Source organism: Anser cygnoides, chromosome 2, assembly GCF_040182565.1.
Source record: "Anser cygnoides isolate HZ-2024a breed goose chromosome 2, Taihu_goose_T2T_genome, whole genome shotgun sequence".
NCBI classification, from domain to species: Eukaryota; Metazoa; Chordata; class Aves; order Anseriformes; family Anatidae; genus Anser; species Anser cygnoides.
The window spans coordinates 86,336,841-86,360,121 of NC_089874.1; the positions used below are offsets into that span (position 1 = coordinate 86,336,841).

Sequence of the window (23,281 nt, forward strand, 5' to 3'; positions counted from 1 at the left end):
AAAACGGGGTGTCTTCAGACACCTCTCAGATTCCTCCAAAACCCTTCTGCCTCCAGCCTTCCCCTACAGAGGGTCCTCATTGCTGTGTGTTTACCCCCTCTCTTCTGTTCCTGGGGTGTATCCTTGAGTAAATGAAAACTAGTGTGCTTGTTGTGATGCCTGATAAATGAGCTGACCTCAAGGCAGGGCGCACAAAAGTCTAGTTTTAATCCTTCTCCAGGTAAATGGCAATAGTAAAATAAATAAATGAAATAAAGGGAAGTTATATAGTGACATAATAATAATACAGAAGGGAGAGCACACGCAGAGAACGAGTATTTCTAACGTCGGACGCAGCACGAAGGGAACAAGGGGTCTGTGGCCGCCTGGTGGGGAATAACCTCGCCCAGGGCCCAGCGGGGAGCAGTTTTTTGGCTCGCGGGCAGGGCTGGGGAGAGCGGCGGCGGCACCGGGCGGGAGGTGGCAGCAGGGAGTCGCTCTGCGAGCCGGCGGTGGCGCTCCGCGGCGCCTGCCTGCGGGATGCTCGGGCGGCCCCGCAGGTGTTAGCGCGGCCCCGAGGGGACTGCAAGGGGTCTCCTGAAGCCATGCTGCTGTCACAGCACCCCAAGTCTCTCCCTTGCCCCATCCGGAGGGCCCCTCACCCCCGAGGAAGATGCTCTTTTCGGCCCTGCCAAGCCGGCCTCGGCTCCTGGGGCTGAACGGCAGAGGTTAGGCGTTGCCCCCCGACGTGTGTCCCCCAGCACAGGGGTCTCCCCGATGTGTAGGTGACGGCGAGAGTCCCATAGCAGCAATCCTGCCGCGGGGCAGCCCCCCTGCCGCCTGCCTCGGGGGCTCCGCACGGCCGGGTAGCGGGCCCGGTGGCACGGCAGCTTGCAGGTGAAACCGCGTTTCAGTCGCCTTTCCCGCAAGTTTCTCAGCAAAGGGTTAAGCGCCGGTGTGAGTAAACACGACTTCCACGTCCCTGGCCCTCTTCGCTCGCAGAGACTCGGGTTTTTCTACCCGAGGATTCCTACGGATGCAGAGAGCAAACTGAGGGAGAAACGAGCTGGGGCGTAAAAAAAAATCCTGCCTCCTCGCCGCTTTTACCCTTTGTGCTGGCGGGCCTCAAGTTTTAGCCACCCCACCCGGCCGGCTTGGGGCCTCACCCCGTCTCCCCCACCCCATCTCCGCGCCCCTTGCCCGGCTCCAACAGTACCGGGGGGGCCCGGGCGCGGCCCCGCCCGCTCGGCCGCGCTCCTGCTGCCGGGGAGGGGAGCGGGGAAGGGGGGCGGGAGGGAGGGGCGAGGGCGGGAGCGAGCGGCGGCGGCGGCAGCGGCAGATGCTGCGGCGGAGCCCGGCTCTCCTTCGGCCACAGCCCGCGGCCGGTGCGCCCGCCAGGCGCGCTGCGCTACGGCGCCGCCGCGCAGCCCTCCGCAGCCCCAGCAGCACCAGAGCAGCAGCAGCAGCAGCACCAGGAGCAGCAGCACCGGGAGCAGCAGCAGCAGTCCTGCGCCTCGCCCCGCGGGGCGGTGGGGGCCGAGCCCCGCCGCTGTCCTGCGGCGGAGCCCCCCGGAGCCGGCTGGGCGCGCTCACGGGGGCGCACCGGGGAGGGGGGGGATGAAGCCGAAGGTGCTGCAGCTGGGCAAGGTCAGGACCTTGCGGTGAAGACCGGGGCCGTCGCTCGCCCCCCCCCCCCCCCCCCCCCCCCTTTCTTTTTCTATCCTTGGACTGAGGATTTGCTGTTGGGTTTTGGAGGCTGCTCGGGAGGAAGCAGGGGGAAGCGGCGCCGATCGGTGAGTACGGCAGGCACCGTAATGGTGCCAGCTCCCCCCCCCCCCCCCCCTTCTCCTTCCTCCCTCTGCGCGGTTATTTCTTCTCGGTGCGGGCTCTTGCGCTGCTCCCCTCCGTGAGGCAGCCGGGCTGGGCTGGGCTGCGTTTGTGCCTTCAGCGGAGAGGTGACAAAGTGCCTTATTTCCCCCTCGTTCCTCCCAGTCCTTCCCTCCCTTTCTTCATACGTTGCCCGTCGCTTATGTAGGGCATCCGCGGCACCGTGTCTCCCGACGCCCTGCACTAATGCACTCGTTACGGCAGCGGAGTCAGGGGCCGGGGCTGGGGGAGAGCAGCAGAAGCAGCAGCAGCAGGAGGAGGAGGAGGAGGAGGAGGAGGAGGAAGGCTCCCGGGGACCCGCGGGCGGGGGCAGCGCCCGGCCCTGCGCGGAGCCCGCTCGGGAGGTGCCACCGCGGTGGGCCTGGGGCGGCTGCGGGTGTCCGTGTGTCTGTCCGTCTGGGCGGCCGTGTGTTGCCTGAGCAGTGGTGGGGATGATGGAAGGGGGGGGTTCGCCTTTGAAGCCGGCGTGCCCGAAATCCTGCGCTCGAGGAGCGGGCAGGGGGGGGTGGGGAAGGGAGCCGCGCTGTGCAGCGCGATGCTCCGTTGATCTATATTTAATGGCTGAAAGGAAAGGCGCTTTGCTTTTCTTTGCCCTCACCTTACCCTTATTCTGGTGTGTAATGTGCTCGCATCGATCGGGTGAAGTGTGGCTTCAGCTGAATCAAGTCACCACAGAGGAGGTGCAGCAGCGGCGCAGGCAGTGCGTGTCGTACACAAATTCATCTGGCCCGGCATCTCGGATAAAAAAAAAAATAAAAATGGAAAAACCCCGAGGAGAAATCATTTTAGAAACCATGTTAAATTTCCCCTGGAGGGACTCGAGGCATGGATACGTGAAAGATGGGAATACAGCGTCTTGTTGTGCTCAGACATTTTCTTTCTCACAGTTTAAGTGGTAGCGTGTGCTTTGTTCTGATTCAGGGTGACACAATTAAGCATTATAGGGGAATAGCTGACACTTCTAGAAAAATATGTAGAAATGCAGAGGCCCTTCATTAAACAGCCATTTGTTAACTTTATTGGCTGCAGTGGCTGATATTCGTGCACCTAAAGCCATGTATGCCCAGTAATACCTACTGGTAGTAACACGATTAAAGTAAAAACTTCACGTTGCAGGCTTTTTCACAGTCTGTATGTAGGTAGTCTGCATGTAAAGTGAAAATACTGAACCCTCCCGAACTGTAGTTTGTAGCTCTGTGTGGAGACGTACCGCTGTACCTCAAGGTATTGGGAGGACTACCTGGGATCGTGTGGAGTTTATGTAAGTCTGTTGTGGGCTTTTGCCAAACCAGGAGAAGGAAGAATATCTGTGTCATCCTGTCTTTAAGGATGTGTTCATCCTGTCTTGAAAAATGAGCTGATAAAGTTATCTAACTCCCATAGGCCAGCCTGATGTTTTCCAAGCAGCTCAGTTAGTTGGTCAGCGTAGAAATGACGTGGCGCGAGGGAGCAAAGTGCAGGGCTGCAGGGAAAGCTGATGCATGCTCTACCTGTGGGCCTCAGACCCCAACGGCCCCAGAGCTTCTGTGAACCACTTTGCACAGCTTACATGGGCGCAACCCTGACCCTAAAACCAAACCACCAAGGAAGGGTGTGATAAATAAGCAGGGCTCATGCATTCTGTGATTGATCGCATCCCGATCGTGCTGTTCAGAGATGGTTTTTGCAGCCTGTTATATAAGAGAAGCTTTGGGGAGGGGGGGAGGAGGAAGAGTAGTGAACTGTGCTGTGTATATGCACCAAAGGAAATACCTCTCAAAGCTGCCAGTAAGAAGCAAAGTATTTCTGAATGCCGGTTGCATGACTCTTTGTGGACTGCAAGAAAGATGCGTTTGGGAGGGAACTCCAGCTACCGTGCTTGAGTTCTGTTTGTCAGGTACATTAGCTCATGTTAAACAGTGATAAATAGCTCATCAGTGGCACTAGCTTTTGACTTCTGTTGTGTGTTGTGTTTTTTTTTTTTAAGTGATGCTCCTAAAATAATTTTGTTCTCACATAATGAACTCTGACAGACAGCTGCACAAAATAGAAACAGTATCAACTAAAAAAAAAAGTGTTTGCATAATTCTTATTTGCATAATTTACCTTTGCTGATGGATGGTATCAATTTAGTGGCTGTGATTTGGTGTAATGTGTTTGTTTCTCAAGATGTGTAAAAATCAACTTACGCTACAAAGGAAGTAATGGAACAGCTTATTTTAAGGGTTTTAAGAAATATGCTTTTAAGTAGGGCTGTAGATCGGCATGTAAATGGAGCAGATAACAAAATCAGCAGAACTCATGAGTGTTAAATTTTGCACTAAATTTCAGATACATTTTCTATTTCATGGTTCACTGTGATACGATTTTTAGAGCCTATCACTTGTGGAAATTCCAGCATATCTTTGTTAGGATTTCAGACGTACGTTTCAACAATTCCTAGAAGCAACTGTTTTCAAGACTGTCAGCAAGATAAGGAAAACACATTTATTATGGCACTCTTTACTTAAATAAGAACCTGTAGTTTTGATTCTTATTGATCGCACTTGTAAGTCATGAAGTTTGCTATTTCCGGTTACAGCTTACTTTGACAAAAATGAAATGGATTGCTTCTCTCATTTTTGAAGGTCTCAGTAAGATCTTATTGCAGGATGAGTTTTGGTTGATTATTTAACTGCACAATATTAAATTTAGTAGTTTAATTATGCACAGCATTAGTAATAAATTGTAACAGAGACAGGATTTTTAAATATAATGTGTTTATTTTTTTAAGTGACAGAATGACTCTCAAATAGCACTAAAATGCTTTTGCTTCTGTGAGAGGTTGACTTCCCTGACAAGTCAATATGCCTGCAAAAACATTGTTTTTCTTCCTTTTTTTTAAGGGGGAATATGATGGTAAAATGTTGAGCTTAGTGTATCTCGTGTCAATACAAGTTCTCTGTGTAGGACAACGATGCAATCCTCTGCTTGTGTATTGCAAACCATGCAATCCTTTGGTTTGTGGCACTTCTGTAGTTAGGCTTACTTGGAAAGAGGCCTGAATGGAGGGTGACACTGAAATAATTTCTTCTGTTTCTTTGGGATGTGATGACTTGGTGTTGTGAATGAGTTGTAAGAGCAGATTGCCTGACCAGATTCTCTGACAGTATTGTGGACATTATAAATATAAAGGAAATGTGATATCTGTTTACATAGAAAATGATAGCTATGTTAATAGATTTTCTTTTTTCTTGTATGAGTTCCTTGTTTAGTGTAAAACTAGGAAACAGGGAAACATTATCTATGACAGCAAGTATTTTAATATTTGTTTAAATTGTTCTTGGCATGAAAACTTCTAGTGCATCCTACTGGCTCTTAATCTGCCTGTTCTGCTTTACAAAATTCAATTATAGTAATAAGCAGTAACTTCAGGAGACATAGAGTGCAGAAGAGTATGTATTATCTTGTCCTTTTAGTCACTCCCTGTTTTGTTGAAGTTTTTTCTTGGGGGGGGGGGGGGGGGGGGGAAGGCTTCTAATGAAATTTTAAAACTTTATATTTCTCAAACCTACCAAGAAGGCGGTGACCTTCTTAAAATGTCTCTATATAATAACAATGTTTAATGTAACATTTGCTTGTTTTATTGCTTTCACCATTACAGTTTCACAGTATAACAAACTATTATTTTTTACCTGTTTTCATTCATTTTTGGGGAGCCAGAAATATGCAGAGTCCACATAAAGTAGTAACATAAATTTAAAACATCTGAGAGCCAAAGGGGCTTTTAATCAAATGGGGAAGATTTTGCAATTTTTTTCTCTCCCCACCCCCTTTTTCTTACCAAGTTTGCCATTGACTTCATCTACCAAAATTTTCACAATACAGTGCTTTTTGTCAAGAAAACTTCTTTTAGAAACTGGCAATAAAACTTACTTTTGTCTGCTTAGTATATACAGATTCCCTTTTCAGCCATAGGTACGTTCTTCTGTCCTAACACAGTCAAGTATTGTTCAATTGAGCAACACCAGAATATCCCTGTAAGGCTGAATTTTTGAAGGGAACCAAGTGAAATTAGGCATGTAGCAAAACCAGGAATTTTGATGAGCTTCTTAATACTTTTAAACATGCTGGATGAGACTTAACTTTTACATATTCGTTTATCTCAGGTTACTTTCTTTTAAATTACTAAAATGTTTGGGGAAATAATTGGAAATAAGTTTCAGTGTGGCGGTGGAGAATGGTTTTACCTTTTAGCACCACTAGGATTACTTAAATTTGTAATCTGTGTCTTGGAAGGGCATATATCTCACATTAAAACCAGCAAGCAGTTAGGAAGATTGGCAAGATTCTCGGGGGTGGCTTGAGGCTCTAGACGCTACATTTTGAGGAATGTATTATCTTTTAAATCCTGTTTCCCTATAGAGTACTACTTCCACAATATTTGAAGATGGATAGCTGTGAAACACTGTACTGTGTATTGAATATGGAGCACGTGAACCTTACAATTTTTGTTTATATTTTTCCAACAAAATACTGAAACTTGGGAATGTGCATGTTACTGGTTTGCTGGCAGACTTTTTGTTGTTGGTGTTGTTTTTTTTTATATATACTTAAATAATTTTATATTTATCTGAATGAAGAGTCTGGCTCATACCAATGAGTGCTGGTCTCTGAAAATGATGTGCACAATCATAGAATCATAGCAAGGCCTGGCATTCTGGTAGCTTCTCCTAATGTTGTACCTGGCTGGGCAGTATTCAGATTTCTTCATTCATGAACATGTACTTTCTCAAAAAGTAGGTTGTCATCAAAGTCAGACTTGCACGTTTAAAAATATAATCATCTTTTTTCCTAAGAGGTTGACTGCTACCTTACCTGTTTGGCATGGGGAAGGGCAAAAGCTTTTTTTTTCTTTTTTTTTGGGGGGGGATGAAAAATGGCATGACATTGAATATGGAGATGTCTGAAAAAAAGACTGACCCAGAAGGCTGGGTCAGAGAACAGTTATCTACAGAAACAACAGCTTAAATGTTTCAGCAATGTAAATGGCTCAAGGTTAGAGAAATACAGACAGGGAAAGCCTGCCTGGGCAAGCCTTGTTGCTGTCCTTATGCCAGAATTTTCAGAGAAATTGAGCTTTTTAAATAAGCAGATACCTGAAGGCATTTTTGAAATCATCTCTGTCTCACATTTCTTACAACAGCTAAACTTCACTGCAGCTTTTGAACATGCCTAATGGCATCATCTTATTTCAGAATGGCTTGGTACCTTTGAGAGGGAGATTGCATGGTCTGGAAGCTGAAGTCTCTTGCGGTGTGGGACTTGGACTCCTAAACAGTGTAGATGCTAGAATGGGTCCACAAAATTGATCATCTGGTGCGCTCTTACAAATCAAAGTCTATCATTCTATGAGCGTTTTTAAAAAATCAAATATGATTTACCATTTTGTTAAATTGTCTGAATATTTCTGATGAAGTAACTGTTCAGGGTAACCTGACCTTCAGTTCAGTGTCTAATCTTGTCTGACCAACTATGCTTGCAAAAGTAGTAAATAGAATGAACAAGCTTCGGATATTTAAAAAAAAAAAAAAAAAAAGAGGGGAAAAAAAGCTTGTGCAGTAGTGAAGCAAGTTGACAGTAGTTGATGAATCATTATTCTTGCCATTATTACTGCAAATATTTCTGAAGCTTGAGTTACAAATAGCATGTGGCTGTATATGTGGATTTCTACTGCAATGCTGAAGTATGTTATCTGGCAGTGCATGAAAAACTTGTATAAAAGCATGTCTCTTCTTTGTCAGTGTCAATAATATAGAAGGCCAAATGCATTCTCAGAATGATCATTATGAAGAAACAACTAAAGATGCTTGACATTTGGTTTCTTTATTTATGTCATTAAATAAGGTCTATGGCATTTAAGCTCAACAGAAGGATTTAGAGTAACAGTGTTGGAAGCCCTGCTTAGGGATCACCAAATTAATTCCCAAGTGCTTCTCTGCTATGTCTGATTTTTTTTCCTTCTTTTTTTAAGGTAAAGTTTTGTTCGCTCTGAGAAAAACAGCATTTGTAAAATGGCGCACACCTCATTAAGGATTGACTAGTACATATGCTTTTATTTTACTAATGACATATAGCATGCTATAATTGAATGCTTTTTAGATATGTAGTGTCATTTCCTCTTTTTCACCTGCATAAATACAATGGTCCCCTAAAGATTTCTATGGGATCAGAAGTATGTATTTTTGGTTGAAAGTCTGACAAGCTTGGCAAGAACAAGTACACTATTGCACAAAGCCTCAAGGGTCTTGGTGGACTCTGACACTATCATTTCAAAGAAGGATGGACAGGTTGAACATAATTAGAAACATGCATGTCTAATTGAAGAGTAAGTTTAGAACTGCATATTTTTAAAAACTGGCATTAGAAGCACTCATGATACAAAGAAATCTTTCATATAAATGGCAGCATTGAACAGAGGCCATCATGTATTCAAGAAGTTTAGTGCATTATTCTATAAAGCAACTGTTTAACACACTGAGGTAAATAAGTGTTTAAAATGTGCCATTACATTTCATGCAGTAAAAACAAATACTGAAGCATGCATTTCTGGTCAAATTAGGGAAGTTCGTTAGCTCCTATGTGCTTCCTCTGGGATACTACACACTTAATTCTCAGTGCTGACTGTTATAATGAGCTATCAGAGGATGGATAATACTCCTCATTTCAAAAAGAAACAAGTGCTTCCTTATATTCTCTGTCACTTCAGACCTGCCTAGATCTGTGCAGCAGCTACATTCTGTGGATGGAATGTGGGAATATGATGTAAAACAACATTTACATCTCTTCTTTGCCTTTCTGAGACTGAGTTTTGATCAGTTGTCCTAAATGCTCCCTCTCTGTAAATAACTTTTAATTAGAAGTTGATAGGATTAAATTCTTACTTTTCTGCCTCTGTCCAGGAGGTACAGTGTGTGTATAAGTTCACTGTATTTTTTTTCCCCAGACAATTTGAAGAGACATAAATTTTAGGTAAATAATAGATATTTTTTCTAGTTCATTTGCATTAGTATAAAAAGCTTTAAACTGAGAAGACTTAGAGTGGTAAAAACAAATTTCTATACTCTGATCATGTTTTATGCCTTTGTTTTAGTTTTGAATGGCTAAAGCTTTGCACAGTTAAGTAAGGCAATTTAGCTTGATTTCCAGAGTAAGATTTTTTTATTATTATTTTTTTTTTGCTTTTGGATAAGTGCAACATCAATGTTTGAGGAATATAGTATATCTGTCACTAAATACTAGCTAAATGCCAGATAATCTTGATCTTCTGTCAGAACTTTGGTACGTTGTATATTTGAGATCTGGCATCTCTGACCTCCTGAATCTGCTGGTGTTATTGGAAAGCGTACTGGGCAAAGTCACCTCAGAGAACCTGATTTTCCTTTTTGTGTGAGTAGAACTACCTATATTTTTGTAGGTGCTGTATAGTATCACGGTGGAGGTCCCTTTATAGGGTCTTATGGCCAAAGGCAGACCCTGGTTGCTCTCTCAGCAGAAGTGCACTTAAACCAGAACCTTGTCTCAGCTGGCCTACGAGGAGCAGGGGTTTCCTCTACAGCGTTGCTCTGCCCACTCGAGTCTTCAGGCTGGCATGGTTGATGGATTGCTCTTTGAGGCTCTCTCAGCATGGTCTCCCCTCTAAAAATATCCAGCAGGGAGCTGCTTGGCTTTTGATCAGTGGTGATGACAATATTTCAGGTCCCCGAATGACAGATTGGTGGAGATCTACTGACAGAGCAGACTGGGAGCAGTGATGTTTGTCAAGGAGCCAAAGAATCTCTGCAATATAAATGGCTTTTGCATTTTTCCCTGTGTGACACGCACAAAAAATAATGGTGGGGGAAGGAAAGTGGGGACAGGAGAGAGGCTGAAAGTCATGCTTGCTGTACTGTCAGTGAAGTAGAAAGATGCTGATTCAATCCTTTAACATAGATAGTTCAGCCAATCTGATGATTTCTAGTAAACGTTTTTAGAAATATGTTTTCTGGAGTGCTTTATTTGCAAAAGTATACAAGTTCTAACAGGACATTTGTGCAGATACTCCAAACCAAAACAGTTCAAACATGCTTAAGATATGTGTGCATTGACACTATTTATATGCTATAAGCAAGTATGGAACTAGCTGCACCTCTGTCAAATATTGAAATTCCTTTTGCATCTTTATTACATATCATGTGTACTAAGCTCCAAAGCTGTACAACTTCGTGGTTCTCCCCCAAGAAAAAAACAATAATATTCTTACTGAATTAGGTAACAGAAATTCAACAGATTCAATGGGAGATCTGTGCTTTACAAGATGAAGCTCTGTCAGAAATAATTTTTCTTCTTTAATTTTTTCACCAGCTTGACTCCTCCATAACTCTGTAATCTCATGTTTGTAATGATGTGGGGGTTTTTCTTTGATTTAAAGAAAATCACAGGTATTTGCAGTGGCATCATAAAACAGGCAGAATGAGTAATCTCAGTACTAGTTCATAATTTTTCTTATAGTTTATTATTTATAAATCTTGCCATACTGGGTCAAATGATCCTTTTCCAACTTTGACCAATGTATAAGAGTTCTAGGTGGGGGATGATGATGGAGGTGTGGGAAGGAGAAAGAAAGAAGAAAAAAATCATTGGTAGCTTGTTTAGCTAATTTACTTTACAGAGATATTTTTCCCCACCTCTAGAACAGTCAGGTTCTGGAAGTGCAAGGCTTGTTTACCTGATGCTATAGAGTGCTTGTCAATAAATTGTATTACTTTCTAGACAAAGACCTTTAAAACAAGTAACTAAATACATGGAAATGTGTTCTTGTAGGGGATAATTACATTTATTAATAACGTTTAAATACCCATATTTTTCAAATACTATTCAAATAAATCTTTATTTAAATATGGTCTTTTGGTTCTACTTTGGGTTTAATTACTACCAGATATTGACAGGTAGCTGAAAACCATTTGCTTTTTTCACCTGGTTTTATTTAAGTGTCTAATTTGTCATTGCAATAGTCATACTTCTGGTTAACAAATGAGAATGAGTGGCTGGTGTGAAAAGGCTGAGTTGACCATAAAGAATGGTACTAGTAGAAAAGTGAAGCTGTACTTAAAACTGAAGTAAGAGGGAGAATGGAAAGGAGTAGTGATTGCTCTTGAGGTTACAGAGTTAAAAGTGCAGATCGTTGACTAACTGTTCTACATACCTGTTGATCCCCTTTCTGAAATGCATCAGTCCTACACTGTGGACTGTAAGGATACAGGTGAATCCTTACTATAGTCTCTTGAACTGTTTCTATGGAGATGTATGTACTCTGTTTCTTCCCCTATGCACATTCAAGGTGATTTTAGTTTGTTCTTTTGGGTTCTACTCTTCTTTCATACTTGCCTGCCTATCCACCAAAACCATGTTCTGGTAAACTTGTTAATACAGGTTAGGATGTTGTCACCCTACAAAGAACTTGTGTCAGTGTTTGCGTTGAAAATAGGATTAATGAGTTTCACACTTTAATGATGTGGTTTAGTCTTCAGATCTGGAATAAGCTATGGGACTTCAGGTTCAGCTTTTTTCTGTTCATGTGAAGATAGGAGTGCAAGCTTTGGATATTGAGAATACATTCAGAAATATTGATTTTTCTGTATGTCTGTTGAATGCACTTATAAATGTGGAATATTGTTACTTGAATAAAGCTTTCAAATAAAAAGATGAGAGAGAAAATTGAACTCTGTAAATTTCCCTTCTTATCACTAGGAAGTGTGGTAGCCATCTGAAACTCAGGCTGGTAAGACCTGTTCATCTGCATAGAACGCCTATATAATTTTTCTGAGTCTGAATTGAGTGATGTTTTTAAAAACAACTCTGCTTCTGTGTTTTTGTAGTTATTTTAAATTTGGTTGTCTTTGTTACCCTTTTCACATCATGTTGTGTGAATTTCCCAGAGCAAGATCTAAAACTATAAAAATGTTTAAGCTGGATCTTACTTTCTAGAAATCATAGTACCTGTGTAATGCCACTAAAATTGTAGGTCTTGTTTCTTTTGTTTTTCTGAATTGTACTTTCCAGAAGTCTTCATAAATTTTATCAACTTGCACTCAATCAAGTCTAGTAAGTAGCAAGAAGAGGTTATAAGCAAGCTTTTAATAAGACACAGTAGCTGTCTTCATTTTCTCTGAGAGAGAACTGTACACATTTGTGTGATTGCTGTCTGAGAATTAAACTAACTTTTGTTTTTCATATAGATGTTCTTTATTTTTCTTTCTTTTTAAAGCAAAAATATTAGTTTTCTTACAGTGAAACAACTGAACAAGGCTAAAATCTTATTCAATATTGTGATACAACTAAATTAAGTAGGTAGTATAAGAGACAGGCAAAAGAATAGTCATATTTCAAGGTGGTGGAATGTATGTAAAGGCAGAAATGTCGACGTGGAACTGTAGTATGGGCTTTCAGTGGCTGTTTTGATTCAGAAGGGAAATCAACCTCAGCAGCAGTGGAAGCTACAGCATCTCAGATGCCTGTATAATACATCAAGAATCTTACCTGTTGGAATAGTGTGAGCTGAGACTTATTTTTGGTTTTGGATCAGCTGAAGGAGGTAATATCAGTGCAATAAATCCTCAACTACTTCAATGGAGTTTGAGGATGGCTAAAATAATTCTAGTTTTGTGTTCTATTCCCTTCAATGTGCAATTTACAGCAACTTACGTGAAAGGGTTAGGGACTTGTGATTTATTTCACAATACCAGGTTCTAGATATAAAGTATATTTCTGAAGCACAGCTATACATCTGCATTACACAAGAACAGTCAGAGAAAGAAAGGCCAGCACAAAGCCTTTTCTTCTTTGCACATGAATCACTTTATAGAGCCTCTTCAAAATGTGGCTTACCCTGCTGAATGCATTTATAGGACATTACACAAAGTTTCTGATGTTTTAATCTTCATCTCTTTTTTCATATACTTGTAGAGGAGAATAACAATAAGGGGCTTGTAATTTAAGGTCTGAGTATTTCTACATTTAAAACTTCTGAAGTTTGAACGTATTTTTTTAAATAGGATTTTTAATACTGCTTAAACAAGACATTCAAATATTAACCAAAACATAACAAATGTATAAAGCAGTACTGACTCTCTCAACTTGTTATTTCTTTAATTCTTTTTCTGTAATTCTTTTTATTTCAGATTTCCTCTTTTTTTGAAAAGACTTTTTGGTTGGTTGTCTTGAAAGAGTCATTAATGGCTTAAATAAAATATTATGGAAGATCTTGTTGCCTTGTGAACTCTTGTTGCATTTTTTTGCATTTCAGGCATCTGGGATCACTCCTGCTCTCTGACAGGATGTGAGCACTACCATTGTTTAACAAATGTGTGTTATGTATTAATAGTTCATCATACTACTTGGTAGAAGTAAGGTTTACAGCTGAAATTATTTTATGGTGCAAAAGGTGTTGCTAAGGGGGCTGAAGCCCCTAACTTTATATGTAGACTAGCTTGTGGTAGAAGTCCTAGAAAACTCCTTCAATCATCCTGTTTACAATTCTCGTTTCAAACTTTTTTTTCTTAACCATTCTACAGATGTGAAACCAAAGTTTGAGTTGAAGTGTATTTACTTATTACTACTGGATTTCAGTAAACTAATTTTGTTATGAAACTGGACCTGAAATAAACAGTTGTTGAAACTCATGAGTATCCCAGCATTTCTCACCTTGAGTGAGCTCAACAATTGAATGAGCTCAACAACTCTGAGTTAATCCCTGACTTTTTACAGTCCATAACAAACAAGTCAGAAAGAAGTTTCAGCAGTATCTTTGTAGGTACAGTGGCACATAACCCACTCAGTCCAACCATGTGTTTGGAAAATCATATGCAGTAAATTCGTTAATGGTTCCATATATGAAGGACCATATGCAAGAATGCAGATGGAGTAACAGACTGCAGTGCTAATTTATCAATCATCTAAGCAATCAAACATAGTAGTGGCTTTTTGTTTTGTACTACAGCAGTGTTTTGACAACTTAATTTAGATCACAACCCTGTTGAACTGGTGCTGTCCTAAACATTTTTACAGATGGTCCTTGTGTTGAAGAGTTCAAAAAACCTAGCTAACACAACTGCTGAAGGGAAAACATGTATAAAGAGGTTGAAAACAGGTCAGGTACAAGCATGAAAACAGAATCCTGGTTGCTTAAGTACTCTGTCTCCCAGAACATGCATCTCTTTTAGCTTTGCTCAGGCAAAGACTTGTCTCTTGATATACTGCTAACAGTGCATGGATGGCATAAAACTAACTTTTGATTGACTTCATGTGAAATTTTCACAGATAAGTAACGTTTTATCATATCCAGGAGGCTTTTTACCAAAACAGAAAATATCATTACTCAGCTTCCCCCCTCCTCCCAAAATAAATAAGGGGGGGGGGGGGGGGGGGGCTGAGGAAAAGAGGAAGAATGTAAACTGTACTGATGTTCTTTCATGAGAAGTTTAAAAAACTAAATGAGAACTTTCTAAATTAGAACTTTCTTTTGCAACAATAATGAAGCTATATAAAGCATTGGCGAATACTCTCATGCTGGTCTGTAACTGTAATGTTGTATTAATGTGGAGTGTACAAGGAGTGGCATTAAACTCGCTTGTGAGCAAGGGTCTGCTGCTATTGTTTCATCATGTGTTGAGAGAGAATTGGAAAGACAGCTTCTGGTTTAAGCCTTGCCTTGGTACCAGTAGTAATTTCCTTCCAATCCTTATTTCCTTTTTTGTTTCAAGCAAAAAGAAGCAAGCAGACTACATCAGAAAGATTAGGGACAAATGTTTGAGTTTCCTATATCCTTAGGTTGTTTTCATCAAATGGAGGTCAAGCTGATGTTGAAGTAATTAAATATTCCTTCAGCAAAATACTTGGTATAGGTAGACCTTAGGATATTTGGACAATCTCTCAGCTTTTTTTGCTTTCGCTCTAACAAAACATTAAATGCTATTCTTTCTCTCTCTCTCTTTTTTTTTTTTCCCCCCTTAAATACCTCCAAGGTTTTAAGATTTCCTGGAACTGGTCTGTTCTTAGATTTTTTATTTTTGCGTGTGTGTGTGACTGTAAGGTTAAAACCACATACACACCAATATGGTAGAGCAGCCTAGGCATTTTGACCAAACTCAGTGGATCGCAATGTAACCAGTGACTTATTTTTTCCCCTCCATTAGGGTATGTCACCAGAACAAGAAATTTAAGCTAATACCAGCTTCAGTAAGGATCTGAGGTATATGCCTGTGGTATGAGAACCCTTTTTTTCCCCTGCAACAATAACATACGGAAGTAAACTGGAAAGATTTTGGGGGAGGAAGAAAGAATATATTTCAAGGCTAGCATGGTTACTCAAAATAACTGTTTCTCCAACAAGATAGGACAACTTTTTTTAATCAGTGTCAGAATGTTATTACAAGACAATAAAATGTGGTTTGTGTATTAGGTAGCAGCTGACTTTATCATTTAATGTGTTTAAAATTAAGTAAAATATCTCAACAAGTCTAGATTTGACTTTGCCAGGATTGTATAATGATGCTTTTGATATGGCTGGTGGACTATATTGTTCTGGAATAACTTAGTAACATAATACACAATCAAAAATCTATTTGATGCGGTATTCATTTTTGAAAAACCAAACTCATCAAACTTACGAAATCCATGGGGGGGGGGGGAAGAGTTCTGGCTTTGTAGCTGGTGCTATTTTGCAAAAAAAAAAAAAAAAAAAAAAAAAAGTCTTGCTGAGCAAAACATTTCTATCTGGACAAATTTAACTTTCACAACTAGGATACATTGATATACTTGTTGTCAGCCTTTATTGTAAGGTCTGGTGGAATGTGATCTGAGTTCTAGAACATCTGTCCTCTAATGTTTCTAAATGTCACTCTTCTAAATACATCTTCCTAAGGTGATTATGCTTGTATGCATTTATATTCTGGATGTTGCTCAAAGCATTTTTTTTCTATTCGTTGTTCCTCTAGGTTGTCAGATCACAATTCACAAGATGTGTAGATAACAAGCCACTTACGTCACAGAAGGGTAAATATAATAAGAATGGTGATGGTATTGGCTAAAGATATAATCTGAAGAGAAATTTCAGTTTAAAAATCATAGTTTCCAGGTGATAAGTTTGCTTACTGATGGATGCGGATATTGCAGAGTGTGTTATCTCCTTTATCCATTCTATCCACTAATTATTTTCTGTGCTCAGAGGATAGATAGACTTTGATTCTTTTTTTTATTTTTCCCTTTTTTCTTCTGGTAGACTGTTCCACAGTTGTGCACCCTTCCCTGACATCACTCCATCTCCTGTTCTCATGTATTTTGCTCCATGATTCAATACTTTTATTTTCAGTTACTAGCTCACTTATTTTGTATCCTGCTTTTAGCTGAGTTAGGGCTTAGGCTGCTCTAAGTGCTGGAGAACCAGAGTTCACTTATCACACGTATGGTAACTTGATATTTTGTGGTATCACATTATTGCTCTGGACTATAAAGCTATCTCGGGGACATTCCAGTAGTGCTTTTTCATGTATTACAGCATGGACTTGGATCTGTTCTTGCACTGTAACAGACCAAATGCTAATAAAGAGCTGGCTTCAGAATCAGCTTGTAGGCAACAGTGTATTTCTCTGTTGAGGAGTGGAGGAGTCACAGAATCACGGTTGAAGAATGGTTTAGGTTGGAACGGACCTCTGGAGGTCATCTGGTCCAAACCCTCTCCTCAAGCAGGGAGACCTAGAACAGGTTGCCCAGGGCCGTGTTGAGACAGCTTTTTGAGTTGTCTACAGAGGGAGATTCCATAACCTCTTTGGGCAACCAGGGCCAGTGCTCAGTCACCCACACAGGACAGAAGTACTTCCTGATGTTCAGAGGGAACTTCCTGTGTGCCAGTGTGTGCCCATTGGCTTTTGTCCTGGCACTGGGCACAACTTGGCTCTGTCCTCTTTACACCCTCCCTTCAAATGTTTATGTTAAGCCGTGCTGAGCCTCCTCTTCTCCAGGCTGCAGTCCTAGCTCTTTCAACATCTCCTCGTAGGAGAGGTGCTCCAGTCCCTTCATCGTCTTGGTGGCCCTCTGTTGGACGCTTTCCAATGTGTCAGTGCTTTTCAGTATGTCCATTTGCAAAAAGACATTCAGTTAATGTACTTCATCATGTTATCTATGCATATCCTACATTAAAATTTCTACTTTAGTACTAGTTTTAGGAGATTTAAAGTCTCTAATTATCTTTGAAAGGTCATGATGATCAGGGAAGTCCCTGAGGACTTGGGGAAAACAAATGTCACTCCTGTCATCAAGAAGGGCAAGAAGGAAGATGTGGAGAACTACAGGCCAGTCAGCCTCACTTCAGACCACAGGAAGGTAATGGAGCAAATCCTCCTGTAAATCATTTCCAAATACATGAAGGGCAAAGAAAGTGATTGTAAGTAATCAGCATTAATTTGTGAAAGAGATAACATGGTTGACCAGCCTTCTACAATGAGATGACTGTGGTAGACAAGTGGAGAGCGTTGACTGTTACTTATCTCAACTTTAGTAAGGCTTTTGACGGCATCACATATCATTGTGGTAGACAAGCTTTTGAAGTACTGGTTAGATAAATTGATAGTAATATGGACTGAAAACTGGCTGAATCACTGGGCTCAAAGGGTAATGGTAATCCAAAATACTGGGTTTTGTATTGTCTAACACTGTGGTTAATGATCTGGGTTGTGGGACACAGATACACTGTCAGCAAGTTCCCAGATGATTCAAAACTCTGAGGACTGGTTTATACACCAGATAATTGTGCAGCTATTCAGAGAGGTGTTGACAAGATGGAGAAATGGGCTGACAGGAACCTCATGAAGTTCTAACAGAGGCAGAATGTCAAGCTCTGCACGTGGGTAGAAGTAACATCTTGAGCCTTGTACATGCTGGGTGCCAGCTGGCTGGAAAGCAGCTTTGTAGACAGGGACCCAGAGGTCCTATCAGATAAGAAGTTGAATGTGAGCCAGCAGTGTGCTCTTATGGCAAAGACGACCAACAGTCTCCTGGGCTGTGTTAGGAAAAGCATCACTGGGAGGTGGAGGGAAGTGGTTCTTCCCTCTGCTCAGTACTGATGAGGTCATATCTGGAGAGCTGTGCCCAGTTCTGCTGCAATTTTAGATAATTCTCAACTGTTCTTTAACTTTTGTTTTGGTATCTGCCAAAGAGAAATTCAGGTATTAGTGGGCTGCAACATCTATTTAACTGTTACTTGATTTCAAATGAGGAACAAAACTTTAAACTGGGAATAGAAGCTGTTTGGGACTAGGGAAAGTTGGTCAAGTATGGGCCTGATGTGTTCCATCAGATGCTTGCTTTTGACACAGTAGGCAATTCTCATTTCTCTGTAAACTTGAGTTCATGTGTTCATATTCAACACTGGATGCATTAATCATCCCAAGGATGTCATATGCATTGGTTACTGTAGGCTGTCCTGTGTGCAGGAGAAATTTCTTGGTAGGCAAATAGCAAAGCAGTGTTCCGATGCTACCTGAGAACTTGGATGTAACAGTCTGTAAAGGAGCTCAAAGCTTTGCACAGTTTATAGTAGGGCCCAAATGCCAGCAGTAAGGCTGCCTGTGAAGCAACATTCAGCCTTGCCTAAGACCAGCTCTTCTACATTTAAGAACTAAATTCCTGAAATTCAAAATACACAATAAGTAGAGCTGGATCCCTGAGGAGCCATCATCAAGACATTTCAAGAATCTTATTACAGTTTTCTCTGAAGCAGATACTCTGTGATTTTATTAGTGATTGGTCTTCATTTGATTTCACCTGTGACCGATTGGGCGGTCTGCTTTGAATAAAGAGATGCGTATGTCTCAAATTACTCCGAAAGTGGAACTGGCGAAGTGTGTTGTGTACTTGCTTTTTTCTGTTGCTGCTGGGATATTCTGGACACTCTAATCCAAGTGGTTTTGATTTGCTTTCCTACCAAAAGTAAATATAAATATTTTTGGCAAAACATCAGTAATCTGAGTTAGAAAGCTTTGCATTAATGGCTTGCAGTTTCAAACTATCCTAAAAATAAACACCTCACAGTTGGAACCTACATGTTTGTGATACCATTGATGGTAGGAAATGCCTCTTTAATATTCAGATTAAGTGTTTTTTCCTTTTTTTGTTGTTCATAATGAAGCATCTTAAATGAGCTATTGTTTTCTTCTTTATTTTGAGGAAGTTGCTCAAAGCAGTATAACTACTTGAAAGACCCTGTATTTCCAGACTTGTAGGATGATGATAACAGAAAATTAATGCTTTGTCTGAGCACATTTGTATTGGACCCGGAGAGCATGATCCACCAAGATTTAAACAGACCGTTCACCATTATATGTTATAGGAAATTTCATCCTAGCACCAGTTTGATCAAAAAGTCAGGAAGCATCAAGTAGATTTGTAGTAGAAAGTCATCTTTCCCTTCATATTTTGTATGGACAAGGTTTGGGAGGAAAGGGTGGGCAAAATGTCTGGATGAATAGAATAGCAGATTAAATGATTAATACTGCTTTTATTCAGAGAACATTCACAGCATTTAAATTCCACCTTATAAGAAATAAAAATCCAACAAAATCTATGTGATGCTAAAGGTTTGGGATTTTATTTTAGAGCATTGCATAGATGGGTGATCTGTTATTTTGCTAGCTATCTTTGGTTTCTTTTCTCATTACATAAGTTAAATTCTGTAGTGTTAGAAACTGTCATGTGATGGAAAAGAGGTTCCTCTTGATTTCCAACAGAAGAGTAACAGTTGCAATGTGTTTTTGTCTAGTTTTTGATTATATAGACCCAGTAGACCTGGCCTAATTGAATGGGGCAAGCAATCTGATTACACAGATTGAAAACAGAGTTGTACTTCTGGTGCATTGCTATTTCACTCTAGAACGAACCTTTTCCTATCAGTCTGCATTTAAGGCTGCGGTTTTGGATCTTAAACTCCCAGGTTCTATGAAAGTTACCAGTTGCTTCTGAACTGTTCCTCTGTGGGAGCAAAACCTCTAGAGGGTGCCCCAAACCTGCTTTCGGTTAAAGAACTTTCTAGGTCCTCTGGTACTGATGTCAGAAGCGCACAATTGCAGGTCAGAGTTCAGTTCTGAACGGTCTTCCTGCTATACCAGTAACTCGTGCCTTAAACGACTGTTCCTTTAATGTTGGTTCTGAAGTCTTTCTACTATGTGATGATAGTCATTTTTGAGTGTTTGTGTTTTCTTTTTATAGTAGGCACTATCTGTATGGCTGACAGGTCTGGTTTTGGATTTTTTTTAAAACATTTAATTTTTGTTCATAACTTCTCCATACTGGAAGAATGCACGATGTTTCTAATGTCACATAGATCACACATTAAGATACAGTTTCTTTGACCAAGACTAGATGTCTACAAGTTATATATTTACCAATTTCTTTCTCACTTGTAATCTTGTCCTAGACTGTGAGCTTTGTTGCTAGGTTTGTTAAAAAAAAAAAAAAAAAGTTCTAACATTGTACGTGTTTAAATATATATATGTGTATAATGGTTTCAATCGTAAAGACGGAGTAGAAGCTTAAGGAACGGTTTCATTAAATACTTATTCCTAATTGATTTCTTGACATGAAAGCATATTTCAAGAGAAAAGAAAAAAAAAGATTTTTTTAAGAAACACTGCTTAATAACTGTTAAACATATGAAATATGATGAAACCTTGCCAGCTGAACTGTATATCAACAATGTCACTGCCAGTCAGCTGCAGGTAGTGGTGAAGAAGGAACCATCAGAAGCACAGCGTTTTAGAGGGCTAGTAACTGTTCCCACTGCATACTCGTAGGGGCTAAATTTGCATTATTTTTTTTGTCTCTTTCCTTATATGCATACCAGAAATATCTGGATATGTTCATATATTTGTAGTTCAAAATAAAGTTGCTAGACTTAAAATGCTTGTAGGCAGTAATGACGTACTTAAAAGTAAGATGGTATATCAAAGACTGAGTCATCATCACATTAAGAACCTTCTTCTCCAGCTTTTAGGGGAGTTGTAGATATTTGGAAGCTTCTGCTGTGAAATATTGTAGTTTGGGGATTTTGTATATGACCTAGGAGTATTTCCTCTCCATTCCATTCTGAAGGTATGGGGAATCTTTGCATGCCGGTCAACATAATGAAGTCCTGTTTATATTTACTCTCAAAATCCTGTTGACATCAGTGGGACTATTTACATGACTAAAAACCATTGGGATTTTTCCCAAACTGTATAATCTCCTAACAAATTTGGTAATTTATATGTATTAACACAGCATTTATAATGTTTATGATCCAAATTCATGTTTAGTCTACAGGAATTATACTGTGTATAAATTAATTACATGACCACCTAAAGAGGACTTCAAGAATACTGCATAAATAACTGCCTGAAAAAAAAAATCATACTATAAAAAAGTCAACATAGTCATAATTGGTGATTTTCATTTTGAATAGAGTGCTGGGAAAAATGGTGAGAGAAGGCTAGGTAAATAAAAGATTGTCCCAGTTAAGTATAGGCTTAAGTATAGACTTGTTAGCTAGCAAGTCTTAAGAATGCAGATTTGCTATCATTTCATCTTTCGAAGAAAGAACAGAAGATTGGGAGTTAAAAAAAAAAAAAAATCTGTCCCATTGTATATGCATTGGATTAAAATTAGTAAATTAGTTGAATGTTCTAAAATAGCTTGAAAATGACTTGATTTGAGGATCCTTACCCTTTACTGCAATTAGCTGAGACACTGCAAGTGTATTGAGAAGGGTCTTAAAGTAGTGGCTTGTGATCTAGAAAACACCTGGGCAAGATGATGAAGTTTGTTATCCTTTTTTTTTTTTTTTTCCTAGGGAGGAAACTGACTGCAGCCTGCTCCTGCAGGGAATTGATTTCGGATGGAGGGCTTTTTAATTCTGTAGCAAATAATGAGGTCTGGAGTTGTTGGCTAAGATTAAATATATATATATATATATATATTTTTATTTAGAAATGAGTTTAGAGTTTTTCATACTGGTTATAGTTCACCATGGAAATAAAACTCTTAAAGGACAGCAGTCTTAATGTATTTCTTGAATGTATTTCAAGTATATATGTGTTTAAAAATCTATCTGTAATCAGACTAGTAAACTATTGTGGATATCAGATTTCAAGTTATTATGTGGCTTTATATCTATGAATTCATTGCTGAACTGATGCATTGCAGAGAACATTTTGATTGTTCTCAGTTGCTCACCAGTGTTCTTCAATGTACTTGTTGTATATTCTGTATTTTCTTTTAATACAATCAGTACAGATTCAGTAGGTATTTTGGTATTTGGCAAAACCTGAATATCTAAATACATGATACATCAAATGATGCATTCTGCTTAGTTTCTTAATATAAACAACTAGTGTTACAAGGCTTAAGCTCTTCCATGAATCAACAGGGTATAGGCTTAGGTAACTGTACAGAATGCATGTTTTAAACAGCCTTAAGGTGAGGTGATACAGAGCATTGCAATTTAAGATTAAGCATATCTCTTCTGAAAATATAACTGCTTATCTAACTGGTTCTTGTGATGCTTCAGTTAGGTTTCTCAGGAGTGCTAATTAAACTCTACTAATTTTAAACATCTTAACGTTATGAAAGCAAGGAGGCTTTTCATTGTTTTATGGCGGTGGTGGGGAATAGGAAGTTCTTTATTCTCAATATCCACTTCATAAGAAATACGCATCACTTACTACAGTTGCAGTGAAAACTACAGACAGCATGTATAAAATCCAGCTGTCGTGGACTAGTGAGCTTTTGGTTTTGTAACAACCTGGTTAGACACCTAGAAGTTAGACTTTCATTCTTGGATTTTAAGGCTTCACCTTTCCAAGCCTTGATGTGTCTCATACATTATACCAATGGATTTTTATTTTCTGTGGGTAGGGAATTATATTTAGGGTAATTTGTATCAATTTTGATGCACAGAGAGATTTATTAGCAATACAAAGTGAAAACTCTATTGCGATTTCTCTGTCATATCAATCTGGTGTTAAATTCATATATCCTGTTAACTGCTTCTGCTGGTGCTGATTAAAATGTAATATATATATATAATATATAATAATAATATATATATATTTATCTACCTACTAGTCCATTTCCCAGTGTTTTTATCTAGTTGTGATTTTTGTTGTTGTCAAGAGTTAGTCTTGTTTGTTTTTTTTTTGTTTGTTTTGTTTTCTGGGGAGGTAGGTACTTAAACATCTGATACTGCCATCACATAACTGCATCATAATGTCACTTATGTGTGTATGAGAATTTAACAAACCTTTAAAAACAACATTTAGATTAACATTGGAATTCAAATCACAGACCCTGACTTATTATTATAGTAGTGAACTCTCATTTATACTCAGCTTTT

At 39.9% G+C, this 23,281-nt stretch overlaps 1 protein-coding gene across 11 annotated transcripts in view; it reads left to right on the forward strand.

Moving 5' to 3' along the window:
* The first annotated feature begins 1,300 nt into the window (after positions 1 to 1,300).
* CTNND2 (catenin delta 2) overlaps positions 1,301 to 23,281 on the forward strand; it is a 648,554-nt gene continuing 626,573 nt past the window's right edge. For 2 of the 11 annotated variants that reach the window (XM_066992566.1, XM_066992563.1), the window contains exon 1: positions 1,304 to 1,772. The gene's annotated coding sequence lies outside the window, so the exon portion shown is untranslated. Of the gene's footprint in view, positions 1,773 to 23,281 lie in introns of all 11 variants that reach the window. The other 9 variants (XM_066992560.1, XM_066992562.1, XM_066992564.1 and 6 more) reach the window with 7 other exon arrangements.